This window comes from Pithys albifrons, chromosome 3 (genome assembly GCF_047495875.1).
Source record: "Pithys albifrons albifrons isolate INPA30051 chromosome 3, PitAlb_v1, whole genome shotgun sequence".
In the NCBI taxonomy this organism is placed as follows: domain Eukaryota; kingdom Metazoa; phylum Chordata; class Aves; order Passeriformes; family Thamnophilidae; genus Pithys; species Pithys albifrons.
Window position 1 is genome coordinate 61,448,838 of NC_092460.1, and position 14,554 is coordinate 61,463,391.

A 14,554-nucleotide genomic window follows, 5' to 3' on the forward strand; every position below is an offset into this window, starting at 1 on the left:
CTTCCCTCCTTAGGCAGTGTATCCGCTGTCACCCCACAACCGAGAGGCTTGGGAAGAAACAGGAATCTGCCCATGGTGGGTGGGGAGCAGAGCGGTGGGGCTTTCAAAGAGCCCCGGTAAAGGATGAGAAGGCGAGGAGAGACGGAGCTGCTCTGAGCCCTCACCTACTGCCGCCTTTGCTGAACTCCACGCCCGTTAGTTTAGATTCCTCCATTTGCAAATCGTCATGGACGCTTACGCGCCTTTTTTCCCTTTTTCTTTGTTTTTTTCTTTTCTTGCTCCTCCTTTCCCTGTGATTCGTTCTCAGAAGGTTGCTTGTGCTGCCCCGGGAGGGTGGAAGGAAGCCCCAGCTCCTGTGTTTCCCCTCCACTTCACAGCCCCACAGAGCCCTGGCTGTGCCAGCAGCTTTCCTTGCACACCGGGCACCTCTGCCACCTTGGAGCACTGCAGGGATTAGGGGTCTCACTGGTAACTCATTCCATGACTCTGAAACGTGTTCCTTCCTGTACAAAGCTATACCCATGTCTCTATTTAGGGTACTTTAGCCCATGTAAAGTTTTTCTCACACACACAAAAAAATAAAATACACGTGTCCTGGTTTTGGCACAATAATGGTCCAACTTCACTAGTTTGCCCGACTTGCTTCATGGCACTCCAGCAACACAGAGCAACTGTAAAGCCTGCTTAATTGGGCAATTAAACTTTATGATTGCTCTGCATCCCTGAAGCAATAAAAGGCCGCCAGAATGCACTGGGAAATCTTGCCCATCAGTTGGAAAAACTAAGGAAGCACAAACCTCCTCAGACCAGCCGTCACCCCATGTGGAGCATTAGCTCTTGTCCAGCTGGGCTGCACTGGCAGCAGGATGTCCACAAGACAGGCGTGTGCAGAGGTTAGGCAGAGTTTACCTTTGTAGAAATACAGGCATAGCCCCTTTAAAATGTACATATCACTGTTTATAATGCAAGTCCACTAAAAATAATGGTGGTTGAGATGTAAAAATTGCGCTCTGCTCTCGTCAAACCCTCAGACTGTGTGTGAGCAGAAGACCTCCTGAAACCTGTGGTGATGTTTATAGGATCAAATCTAACTTTTCAGGAGCCCTGCTGATGTAAGATTTTGTCTTTGCTTCTAGTAACACATCTGGAAATAGAAGAATAACTCAACTGCTGGCAGTCTGATTACCATTTTGTCAGTCTTTCTGGGAGACTGTTGCAGTCACCTTTTCTGTATGAAAATAACAGAAGTAGTCCAAGCCCAGGATGCAGGATCCGGGAGCATTGCTGATCCCAGTCTGTGCTCTGAGTTGCTTCTGACTCACTGGCTGACCTTGAACCAAAGTCTTCAGTCTGAGCGCTACCTCCTTAGGGAAAGCTGAGCTCTGGGTTTGAAGCTTGCCTTTTAGACCTACTGCTTCAAAAGTTTTCTTTTACTATTTGCTTGAAACATCCCTTCCAGAGTCCAGGTGTTAAATGTTCCAGGAAGGGGTTAAGTGGGTCTTGCTGTTTGATTCCCTAAGGAAATAGTAGTTACTTTCTAGAGAAAGAAGGGACATGGGCTGTGAATGGTTCTGAACTTCCCACAGAAAGGCTCAAGAAGAAATATGTAGAGATTGTAACTGGAATATGAAATTATTGCTAATATGTTTATTGGCAAAGAACTATCTCTAAGAAGAATTTTATTCTCAAGCAGGAAGATTCAGTTTAAGATTATATAAGGCGCCCACACAAAACCTGCTATTCCTTTTTCTCACCCCATTCACATTAAAAATTATACTTGTTCTGTTATAAAAGACGTGCTTTGCCCTTACTCTTAGCAGTGCAAATAGCTGGGAACTGTCCCTTTTAAATTTTGTGGCTGCTTAGTTACCACAGCTTCTTGCTATCCAAATAGACTCACTCTGTCAGGGCTTCGAGATGGAGAGAGATAAACACAGGGAGCAATTGTGGCTTTCTGCCACCAGCCCTGCTCAGAAAGCAAGAAAGCAATAGCAGATGAACCGTTGCTGCAGCGGGAGTGGGAAGCTGTGGCCTCAGAGGAACAGGGCAAAAAAACCCAACGGAATATCCTGAGAGCAGGATAAGTAATGTCAAATAATGTGCTCTTTTCTAGTCCTACTTTGCTTAGTCAATAGTTTTAAGGCAGCCATTACTCTGCCAGGAAATAGTCCATGTAGAAATGCATAGAAAGTATTGGGTTTGCAGTGGGATACTCTATATGCAACACTTACTATGGTGGCAGCTCAATTAAATATGTGTTGAGGAGTCATTTATCAGCTGTAATTGTTGTATCAGTGTTGCTTAAATGTAACTGTCAGGTATTGAGTATTGTTACCTGACCATGTATTTTCCTTGTCTACTCAGTTTTGGAAACTGACCAGAAAGGAACAAAAAAGAAAATTGCCTGATGGGAGAGAAAATAAGAGAAATGGGAAAAACCCTCAAACAGTAAAGTTGAAAGTCCAAGAGCTCCAGTGGTGGGAAAGAGGTGAGATCCAAAACACAAACAGCTTTCAAGCAAACTAGCCTTTCTGTTTACTTTGGTGGGATGTGGAGCAGGCAGTTTTCCTATCAGAAACTGCAGAACTCTTTTCTACTGCTGTAGAGCTTTGTACCAGGAGTTTAATCAGACACGCTTTTGCAGAGGGAGGGAAATAACATCATCTGTTTGTTGTTCCTTTAACTTTCAGCAAGGTTGCATGAGGTGCTGTTAGCTGCTGCTGGCAGTAGCTAAGCCCAGCCTGCTTCACACTAGAGGAAGGTTACACAATGCTGTGGGTGGCAGAGTATTTCTGGGAGGTACACTTTGCTGCGGACTGTGCTTGCATCACTTCCTGAAATAGATATTGACTGATGTGATATGTTCTTATTTTACTCGGCTTTTTTTCTCAAACCACACATTGCACTTGCAGGCTGTTAGCAGAGTTAGGTTTTGAAGAGAAGATCATAAAGGCTCACATACAGGTGCACTGTATTTTAACATGAGCTGTCTCTGACTTCTCCATTTATTTTCCTGTTTTTCTGGCATCTCAGAATGGAAACTCTGCCAAAACACTGAATAAAAGAGGAATTATATTCCTTGTAATATTTGTCATAATTTTAATTCACTTTACTTTGGGCTGCCATCAACTTGTGCTTTCTTAATGTGCTACAGATTTCTGAGTTGACAGCGGGTAACAGTAAAGAGCCAAGAGCTGGTCAGGATGCAACTGGAGCTTTAATTCTCAGGAAAGTGTAGGAGGTAGTTTTGAATTAAAGTGATTTTGTTGGGGGTTTTTCCATGGGAAAAAGATACCTCTTCTGTCTCATGTGCATGGGAGAAATGTGAAAAAGGGAGGTCTGGCAATTTCCTGCTTTTCTACTTAGCGAACCCATGACAGCGACTGTCAGCATCCTACCCTTTAGCCTACTATTTACCACTGTCAGTGTGTTTCTGATAAAATGATTAACAGAAATGGATTTAACTGCACATTCAAATTCAATCTCTATCAGGACTAGAGGGGAGTGCAGCTCTAGGAAATAGTGTTTCGATTTGTTTGGTGTTTCTGCATGACATTATTTAATCAAAACCCATTTGTTTCATCAAATTAGTTTTGATTATGTTTTTTACTATTAATGCAGACTAGCTTTGAGAATTAAAATTTATTCTTGTACTACAACAGAGAAAGCTATGGAATGGCAATCAAAAATCGACATGGTTTATCACTCAAAATTGACAGCTCATCAGCTGTGTGGTGTGAGTGCTCTTGCCTGTAATGAAAATACAAATATGCATTTTCTGTAGTGGTTTAAATCCATATTTTAACTTTCATTTTCAACTCATGTATCTCTATTTCCAACAATAGGAAACAAAAAAATTAGCAGTTAGCTCTTCCTCCAATATAATTTGCACATGGATTATCCTTTGTTATTGGCAGCATTGGACCTACACTCCATGAATTTATCCCAACTATTTTTCTTAGCTTATTTGTACTTTTTAGTCCAAAGTTCAGTTAATTGTCCATTAAGAAAAAGAGAATAAATCTATTTATTTTCAGTTTGTTCTTTACCAGTTTCTTTTTGTTCATGGCCCTTATAAGAAATAACTCTATTCCTCTTTTTGATCCCAACCAAGGTTATTTTGTAGGTCCCCAGCAGATTTTTTTTTTGCACATATCTTTCATGAGATGAAAAATTTGATCCATATTGTGTTCCCATGCAGGAGCTGGCTTACCAAAACTGATCATGGTATTCTCATTTGGATTGTGGTAGTACAGTCATATTTATTTTTATTTTATTTGGCCTTTGACCATTGTGGGCATTTCTAGCAGAATACCTGCTAGGTATTTTTTAGATTGCCTTTAGAGGCACGTGCATCTCCCTGTTCGTACAGTGGACGCCTGTCTTCCAGGCATAAGTTTGTATTGCGCGCTGATGACCAGGTCCCAAATCTTACATTCCCTGCTCTGAAATCAGTATGTATTCAGAAGATGGAATAGTGATCTTCAGTTTAGGCAACAGTGGATCATTAGTAATATTTCTGACAGCAAAAACCCATTTGCATTAAAGGTTAACCTGCTCTGAGTCTTGTGCTCCTCTGCTCAATAATGTGTTGTTTCCACAAAGGCTATGAGACATTGGAAAACATAACAGGTAGGCTATGATATGTATTAATACAAATTATAACTTTGAACTTAATTAGTCTTTTATATCATCATTGAGGCACAACATTAAAATGCTTTATTTAATGTAGTGAAAATCCTAGATCTATAACAAGGCATACTAAAGCTGCATTCTGGGTTTTTTGCTGCTTAGTGGTGGTCCTCATCAATCCCTGCTGTACTTTCTGTCTATAAAATGGAACTCGGCACCTGCAGAAGTCAAAGAATGTCTCTTTGAAACCCCTTGTTTAAATATGCCAACAAGAAGCTAGGGGAAGTTCCTGTAGCACTAGGAGAGAATCTGTGAGAGTTAAGGAAGGATGGCCATAGCCATATTAGGGCTGTGGAAAAGGCATGATTTTGTTTCTGCAGTATTGATTGTATCTTAAAGATTCTGATTCCTTTATTTTTCCTGCACATGTCTTCTACAGATTAGATGGATATGTATTTACACTGGAAAGGGCTTTTTTTCCTACCTTATCTCTTTGTTTAGCCTGCACAATAACAGCTGCTAAAGAAAAACATACATTTCTTGCTACTCTGCTCTATGATTGTTGGTAGAATCTGCCTTATTGCAAATAAAATGATAACTCTTGGAACCATGGAAATTCTCCCATGCTTTTATAGAGCCTTTCTTGAGCCAGTTGTGTTCAGTTTGTTGTGTTGTGCAGGAACTCATTCCTTATACCTCTCAGTTTAAATGAAAGCTGCTTTTGTCTGGGATCAAGAGCTGGAATGCCAACACTGCCAACACACTGTGGCATCCCACTGGAATAGGTGCTGGGCTGTTCAGCCACCAGCTTCCCTCTCCTTCAAATCAAGACTTGTTGAAATAAGCACACCTCTCTGATGTGCTTCATTGCTTCATGGTTTCAGAGCAAAATCCCTGTCAGCCTCTTACTTTACCTATTAAAAATACTGTGTCCCTTTCCAATGATGGACAAAATGGTTTTGTACAGTGTCCCAGGACCTTAGTTTGCCTCATCTTTGCTGAGAATGGTGCAGGTTTAATTTCCAAAGTGTTCCTGAAAATAAACAAGCAAAACTCTGAAAATATTTAATGCTGCCATTGCACATCCACAGATGTAAACAGTTTATGGCCTATTGGAAATAATTTTTGCTTCTGTTCAGTATTTTAAATTCAAGTATCTTCTTTTAATAAAAATGCTGATATAATTTAATTTTCATCAAATTAATGATTATGAAAAGCATGCTTTTGCATTTAGAAATATTCACCCAAATGTTACTCGGCTTTGGAGATGTCAGTCTAGGTCTTTATTGTAATTCTTCTTCAACCAAGAAAATGAAGAGCAGAAAATATTAATACTGCTTTGTTTTCTAAACATTTTTGTGCTTTTCCACCTTGCCCATGAAGAGAGGAAGGCAAATAAGACATAACAGTTCTTTAGTTAATCCATAGTTTTTCATCTTCCCCTAGCTCTGAACTATGCTCATTCTGTTTGCACCAACAGTTTGGTATTTTGTTGTTTATCATCTTTTTTATTTGTTTGTTAAGCATTTAAAGCAGTATGAATCATTCAAAAAGGCAGTGAAACTAAATAAAGCTAATGCAAAACCACTATTATTTGTGTTTTAGAGAGATATTTTAGACAGTCTACATTTTATAACATTTTACACGTGATCATTAATAATGGGGCTTTTAAGAACACACTGCTTCTGATAAAGCCAACAAAATAAGACATGGTAATCTTAAGCGTAATAATAATATAGATATAAACAAAAATATTTCTCCCAATTTTGAATACTGAGATTTAACTTAAAATATTGAACACCTTATGTTGCTCCATACTTGCAGTTGTAGCTAAGTCCACCAATGAGTACAAGAAATTCCACATTGGTTTCACTGGAATGTGGATGAGATTTAAATTATTGTGCAGTTTTGAAGTAAATCAAAGTACAAATAACTTCTTTAAAAGCTTTCTGCAGTTTTCATGTTTCCAACAGATTTCTCAATTACACTGCATGACCTGAGAGTTGTATTTATCTTTATCTTTGAATAATGAGTCTCTGGGGTGAATTATATTTTTAAAAAGTAAAAGAAATTTTCTGACCTCTTCTATGCTAACATATCAGTGAGCAACTGTTTCAGCACACAAAAGCGAGAGACGTGAAGTTTACTTTTATTTGAGTGCTTTTACATTTCTACATCCAAAGAACAGGAGTGGTAATGAAGTGCTTTAAGTACTTGGAAAAGTAATGCACTGTAGGATGTACTATTCAACAAGTTCAAAGATCATAATGGGGACAGCCCAGGCTGTTTCTGAAGTTGTGCAGTTCCCTATTTTCTGTAAAAAGGAACAACATGAGGCAATAGATACTCAAAATAAGCAGATTTAACCAGCCTCAGAGGCCGATAGGTAAAGTCAGAGGGAAACAAGTAAGTTGGGAGAGCAGAGGAGGGGAGTGCACGCCACTGCTGCAAAGGGCTGTGTTACCCACCCGGGTGCAAGAGAACACTGACAGCCCCAGCACGGCTGCAACAGCAAGAGAGCAACACGCTGTTAGGGAGGGAACAGCAGAAACGCTTGGCCTGTAAGGAGTAACAGGAAATCCTTCTGTAATTGCACTGATAGTAAGAGGAAGGCTGAGAAAGCTTTGGTTTGCTGCACTGAGCGGGGGAAAGATCTAAACAGATGATGCTGAGAAGGGCTGAGAAGGCTAAAGGGTTTAATGCCTTTTTGCTGGAGAACTCTCTGCAGAGGACATCTGCTACCAGATGCCTGGCACAAGTGACAAAGGGGTAGGATGAAGAAAACACAAGCACTTAAGTAAGTTTAAGATTGCCACATCAGCTAGTGAGAGCACCTCCTGATAAATTTTATCCTGAACCATTAGATAGAGTATACCTAGTTCTACTATGGGAGGTCATCTCATTTAAATGTAGCCAACTGAAAGTTTGGCACCCATTGCAAAATGTTTCTTTATTTTAGGGGTTCCTTACCCCTCCTCAGACCGTTCCCCACCCTGATCACAGGCCAGGAACCCGTTTCAGCCCCCTGGGATCACCAGTCCCTGTTTCAGTGACACTGCAGGGGAGCTGGTCTCCAGCTCCCCACAGCCTTGCTCTGCAGGAGTACTTAAGCTTAAAAATATATTACCATGTGGTCTTACTGCCTTTTCAGTAATATGTGTAAATAAAGAAGGGAAATATCCACTGACCCCTCTAATAATGCAGATTAAATCTGTTCCCTTGCATGCTCCATTCCAAAATATCTGTATCTGCCACCTGTTCCCTCCACATCCTGACCTCCATGCAAAATGACTTTGTTTTCCCAGCATGGCAATTAAATGAAGGTATTCGCTCTGCACATATCTGCAGTGCTTGTTCAGCTCTTAGAAACTGCAAGTATTCTGCACCTGGCAGATTGCATAATCCTGCCCGGTGAAAGAGAAATATGGTCAATAAGTTCTCAACATAACCCTTTCATCTCTCCTCTTAGCAGCAGCTTGTCTCTCTGCAGTTTCCTCTTACAGGGTGGTTTGGAAGTTCCTTTTGAGTAGCTTACATTTTATCTCTGGTTGGACACAAAATAACTCCACATACTGTGCTGGAGGGAACATGTTGTTCTAGTAGCACAGGCACAGCTGCTTGGGCAGAGGAGACCATTAACAATGAGGCATCCAGATAAAGTAAGTAGATACCTGCAAAAAAAATTGCTACCTCATTAGAGATATTCTATCTTGCAGCACAGCTCTGTTTGAGAACCCATTTGGCTAGTGAAATATGAAATGAAAGGACAAACACACAGATGATCCTTTTTAATCAGTTTAATTAAAAAGGAAGGTTAGTACTTACTTCCTTTCCTTTCAATCAAGCAAAAGATGTAATGTAATTTGTGTACCACAGGCAGCCAAAACAGTAGAAAAAACCCTGGTGCACAATTTTATCAGCTTAATCTTTTTCTTTTGAATGTCATTTGGCATTTGCACTAAGAACTCATATGGACAAAATCCTTAGACAAATATTCAAAGGGGACACTGCCAGATTTGGTGGCTGCATCCTAGTTAAACTCTCTTTCCACTTTTAGCTAATGAAAGGTACTCAAACAAGACTATTCATTGGTGGAAAGGTTGATTACAGAGGTGCTGATTACTGTGACAGTAGAGAGTGAACTGTGGGTTTTTGGGGGTCTTTCAATGGAAAAGTGCCAATCCCTCATCACATGCTCTTCTTGTTTAGCAAATGTGACTTTGATGGCGACTGCAAAAGAACCACTGCATCTCAGTTTCCTGTTACCCCCGAGGCACGAAAGAAGCCACTAACACCAGTTCAGCTGCTTCCCCAAGTCCTGTGAGTCTGTGGCTGAGTAAAAAGCACAAGCTGGAAGGATCGAGAATATTTACATTTCCTTAACTGTTCTGCAAGGACTTCTCTTGCTTCCTTACCACGCTCCTTTCATATGATTTTTGACTGGCAGTCTTTCCAGATTGTCACTGATCAAAATGTGTCTATTCTAGATACTTCTGCCCTCAAAAGAACTCAAAACAGTTAAAATTTTACTAACTTCTTCAAGTGTTTTTAAAAGCTACTTAATATAGACAGACCTTCTCATTTAGGTAAATTTGAATCCCAAATTAAAATTATGTGACAGTCTATTTACGTTTGAAAATGTCTCCAACATGATGAATAGACAAGTCTAAGAGAGGGAGAGAGAATACTTGAGAAAATGAGGCTACCTCAGGTCTTGGTTTACTAAGAGAAAATGGAGAAACTTTGAAATTACTTAAAAAAACACCCCATGTTATCCAGGAGAAAACAGAATGGAACTGGAATAAACCCCCATGTGCAGCTATGATTTTAGGGTTGTTGTCATTCCAGGGCTTGTGAAGGCACACGGGAATGGAGGTAAGGCCCTTCCAGGAAAAGCATGTGGGAACCAAAGGATGGAGCTGAGCAGGGGGGACACCTTTGTGTAGCAAACAGTGGGTGGTGGCCTTACAGGGATAAGAGCAGGGCCAAACCAGATAAGATCAAATTAGCCTAATTTTAACAAGCTATTAATTATATTTGGGGCTTTTTATTGTAGGCAAAGAAATTGTGTGTTCTTCTATGAACGAAAAATTGCACGTGTTTAACAAAGTCTCATCGTGGTTTGCATGGTACCTTACAAAACAAAGTCTCTGTTTAAAAGAATCGTACACGGAGAGCCAAGGTGTAAGACCCATGAGGAAAAATGAATTTTGCCTGCAACATTACTTAAATACTAAACCATTTCCAGTATTGTGTGCCAGATAGTTATTCCAGTGTATGTAAGTTGTGCCAGTATGATCCAGTACATCAAGAGACAAGCTGGTTACACTTGTCTTCACAGATTCATAGAACATGCTGAGTTGGAAAGGACCCACAAGGTTCATCAAATCCAACCCTTAGCCCTGCATAGGGCCATCCCCAAGAGTCACACCTTGTGCCTGATAGTATCATCCAGACACTTGAAATCTGTCAGGCTTGGTGCTGTGACCACTTCCCTGCAGAGCCTGTTCCAGTGCCCAACCACCCTCTGGGTGAAGAACCTTTTTCTAATGTCCAACCTAAACCTTCCCTGACACAACGTCGGGCCATTCCCTGGTCTCCTGTCACTGGTTACCACAGAGAAGAGATCAGTGCCTGCCCCTCCTCTTCTCCTCATGAGGAAGTTGTAACTGCAATGAGGTCTTCTCTCAGTCTCCTCTTCTCCAGGCTGAACTCACATGGCTTCCCCTCAAGACCCTTCACCATCTTCATTGCCCTCCTTTGGATGCTCTCTAATATCTTAATCTCTCTCTTATATTGTGGCACCCAAAACTGCACACAATATCCACAGTGAGGCCACCCCAGTGCAGAGCAGAGTAGGACAATCCCCTCCCTCAACCAGCTGGTGATGCTGTGCCTGATGCTCCCTAGGACACGGCTGGCCCTCCTGGCTGCCAGGGCACTGCTGACTCATATTTATCAGAACACAAATTCTATGTCTCTTTTTTTGTGTGTTCCATGCATCATTTCCCAAACTACTTTTCTTGTGTTCCTTTCCCAGATGAACTTTTCAATTCATTGCCTGTGCATTCCTCGATGCAATCTTCATGTCCCAGCATAATTCCTTTAGTTCACTATCTGCCACCTGACCGTAAACCCAGAATTTGTTTAGCTGTCATTCTAGTAGCCTGAAGGCTATTTCCATCATGAAGAGTGCAATTCTGTTGGCTAATGCTCTTTGAGAAGTTCTGGGGTATACAAACACTCATAAAGAGCTGAAAACACAAAATCTGTGGGAGACCTACAGCATTGTCAAGTGGCAGGCAGAGAGATGCAGGACCTTTGGTTCATGTGAAGTTACACAAGATACCTCCATTTTGGTAACTGGATTGATCTTGAACAGCTGATCATAAACATATTATTGTGCTGTGGAAGGTTCAGCTTGAATATAAGCCAGTATTTTGATGCCTGTTACCTTTCACAGTGCTGTACATTTCTTCTTGCAGTCTGTTTTCTGAAAAGCAGTTAACAAGTCATTATGTTCTACCTCATCCTGTGCTCAAGGAAACTCAAGTGCAGGAAGCTAGAATAACATTCAGAATTACACTGATATTTACACTTCTATTTCATTTGCCAAGATAGACATATGCATCATTCAGTTTCTAAGCTTGGTTTTCAGTAGCCATAGAAACTTAAGAAGAGTAAAAATGGTATGACTTATTTCCTTTTTCATTTACAGATCTTGAACACCATCTCTAAATCTGCAGTGCTGTATTATATTTCATCACAATTGCTTCCAATCTAATTTTATGTCAAGAACTGTATATAACTTAAAAATATTAGCAGGTACCTCATATTTTAGCATTTGGTATTAAAACAGAAACAAAGGTTCAGTGTGGTACAATTATTTTGTTTCATTGCACTAAAACCCAGAAATTGCTTCCCTTGGTGACTGTCCACCTTATAAGTAGATGTTTTCATATCCTGTGTTCCTACTTTACAGTTCTGCCATTTTTCACTGCTTGCTACATACTCTCCTTGGCTCCCATTGAGAATGATGTTTGCAGGAGGAAACAGATGGTGAAGTACTGATGCTAGAAAAATAATTAACTCCTCAAAGCTGTTCCTATGGCCACTGAGGCTTATGGAAGTACTAGAACATATATGAAACCTTGTGTAGTTTTCAAGCATGCAATTTTTACAAATTAAAAAAAAAAAAAAAGAAAAATTCATTATAATATCTTTCCTTTTTCTCCTGATAAACTTCCTAGATGTACATGAAAATATGTTTAATACTTTTAGAAACAAGCTTCTTTTCAAATCATATCTAAGTCATTCCTCAGTTGTGGGTTTGGAATGTCAATAGCTGTGTCCCAGTACTTCCGGATTTACAAAATCAAATCACATGAAAAAAATTATATATTAGTAATACATATTCAGGTATGTCATCTTGAACAACTTAAGTTTTTAAGTGAAATTTGGATGTAAATACTTAGCATTTAAACCCATTATTTTTCAGACAAGATTTAAAACTATATAAATTATATACATGTACAAATACATAAATCTAAAAAAATAACCTTTTGTATATTTTCCTGAGTGAGTTGCCCCCACTTTCTGAAAAAAAAAAAAAAAGACTGGAATAAAATAAAAAGTCCTGGTCTGGTTCTGGAGCCTGACGTGAACCTCCAGGTTTGCCCCTCACACTTGGTGTGTGTGGCTGAGCTCACCCGCTGTGCCCGGCGCTGCTGCCAGAGTGCAGCCTGGTTCTGCCTGTGGGGCTGCCTGGAGGAGAGAGGACAAGGCAGGGACTGCAAGGCAACCAGCAGCTCTCTGATACACGGTAACATCTTCCTTCACTAACACAGCTCCTAGCATACACAGCACAGGAACATACAGAAGAACAGCCATGTCACAAACTGGATGGTCCAGGCTAAGGGTCATCAGTCCTTGCTCCAGTGGCAGCCACAGCCTTACCAGCAGCAACTGTGGTACCACCCATGTGCCCCCAGCTTTCCTGTAGATGAATCCCTGGTGCCTGCACACTGTTAGCCTGCAAGTATGAGACTGTTACAGCTAACCTGTATGGGGGCAAGGGTATGAGAGCCTCACGATCCAGCCATACCACCATCCATCCAGATCCCATGTCTCACTCTGTGTGAACCATTCAGTGGCATGCTCAGTGAGAGGCTCTTGTCTCAATTTTTCACACTAATCCATCTCCAGAAGCGTATTTCCCTCTGTACTCTTGTAAGATTTACAGTTTTCCAGAGACTTAGCATTTCTGTGCACCAAGCCTTTATATATTATGCAAGTAAAAAAAATATTTTTTTCCTTATGCTTCAGTTGAGCCCATGTCCCAAGTTCTTTCCACCTCAAGAGCTGACTACTAAAACTTAACATTCAAATTCTTCTTCCTGGGAAATATGAAATCAAAAGGTGTTCCTCAAATGAAATTATGAACTTGCATCTATTTGTGTTTCAGAAAAAGTCTCTCGTATCCAATAGTCCGTTGGATCTCCTTTTTTGTGATTTTCTGAAAATTCAGTATAAATCCAGCAGCGCATTTATATGAATTTTCAGTTACTGTGATATATAAATGGCACTAAATCTGTTTGCTTTTACCCATGTAGGAAATAGACAGGACTCTGGGTCAGATAGATCAATTCACTCAAGATATGTGTGAACACCAAAATCGTCTTCATCAAGCATCAGTGTGAAAAATAAATTGGGAGTGATAGGCAGTGTAGTGCCTTGCCAAGTGAAGGTATTCTGAGAGCCTGAAGCACAGCAGGGTCCAAACACAGTGCATCACACTTATTCAATTTGCCAGACTGTTATATCCTTTCATTTTCTTTTTGAATCTTCATCAGTTTGTTTCTCTTCTTCTTCTGAATCCATGTAACATTGTCCCAGGTTCTATCTGACCTCTTTCATTTTGTTTTGTTAAACATACAGCATGTGAGGATGGATGCTAAATTTTATCACCATAATTTTAGTCTCAGCAGTAAAAAAAAAAAAAGCCTTCATTGGAGGCTTCACTGTAAAGTGTGAGTTCACTGGAGAGTTTTCATTTTTAAACAAGTGGTACTTTGTTTCAATCATTCATCATGGAGGTATCCAGCTGTATGAGCATACTGCTTATATTGTCTTGTAAGCTGTCTTGTGAGCTGTCTTGTGTGCTTCTGGATGTAATAGTGTGATCAGTTTTATTGCTGAAGAGACTTCTTTGACACTTGTTTCCCATTTCTTTCCTCCAAAATATCCCATAATCCTAGGAATAGAAGTAGCAAATATAATGGAGGAAAAAGCACTAGGTGTAAAGCAACACAAACATCTGGTCCAGTTGGTTTTGTTTAGGGCATGTACAAATAAAGAAATGCACACTTTACAATGAAACACATACACAGTTTGGCAGAGGCTTTAAAGCTGAAATTAAACTATTCTCTGGCTACAAACAAGAATCCTAAACAAATCTCTTAAAAGCTCTTTTTGCACCTCTCTGTATCAACACAAATTTCCTGGCATGCATCTAAGAAAGTCATTGTATTAGCATTTTTGCCAGTATTTACTCTGAGACTTAACTAATCCTATCATGTCATGTGAACTACAGTGTTCTAGTTTTCCAATTACTATTATTTATTTATTTATTTATTTATTTATTTATTTATTTATTATTTTAAATTTTATTTATTTGTTTGTTTATTTATTTATTTATTTATTTATTTATTTATTTATTTATTTATTTATTTATTTATTTTCTGAGCGTGTAATTATGCTGGCCTTCAGAAAGGGATTCGGAAATTTTCCCTGTTTAAGGGGAATGACAAAATGTTGCAAGTATTTGAAGCCCAAGGAACTTCTGAAAAGATTTAATAGAAGTTAATGCTATAACTGTCCTGCTCTGGAGAGTTGCCACTTGGAAGGACTCTGGTAAGACTCT

The 14,554-nt window shown here is 39.8% G+C and overlaps 1 long non-coding RNA gene across 1 annotated transcript; it reads left to right on the top strand.

Moving 5' to 3' along the window:
- Nucleotides 1-1,996: 1,996 nt before the first annotated feature.
- On the top strand, nucleotides 1,997-8,927 carry LOC139669458 (uncharacterized). Its single transcript, XR_011697264.1, has 3 exons — nucleotides 1,997-2,084; nucleotides 2,365-2,488; nucleotides 8,842-8,927. It is a non-coding gene; the product is annotated as an uncharacterized lncRNA (long non-coding RNA).
- The last annotated feature ends 5,627 nt before the right edge of the window (nucleotides 8,928-14,554 follow it).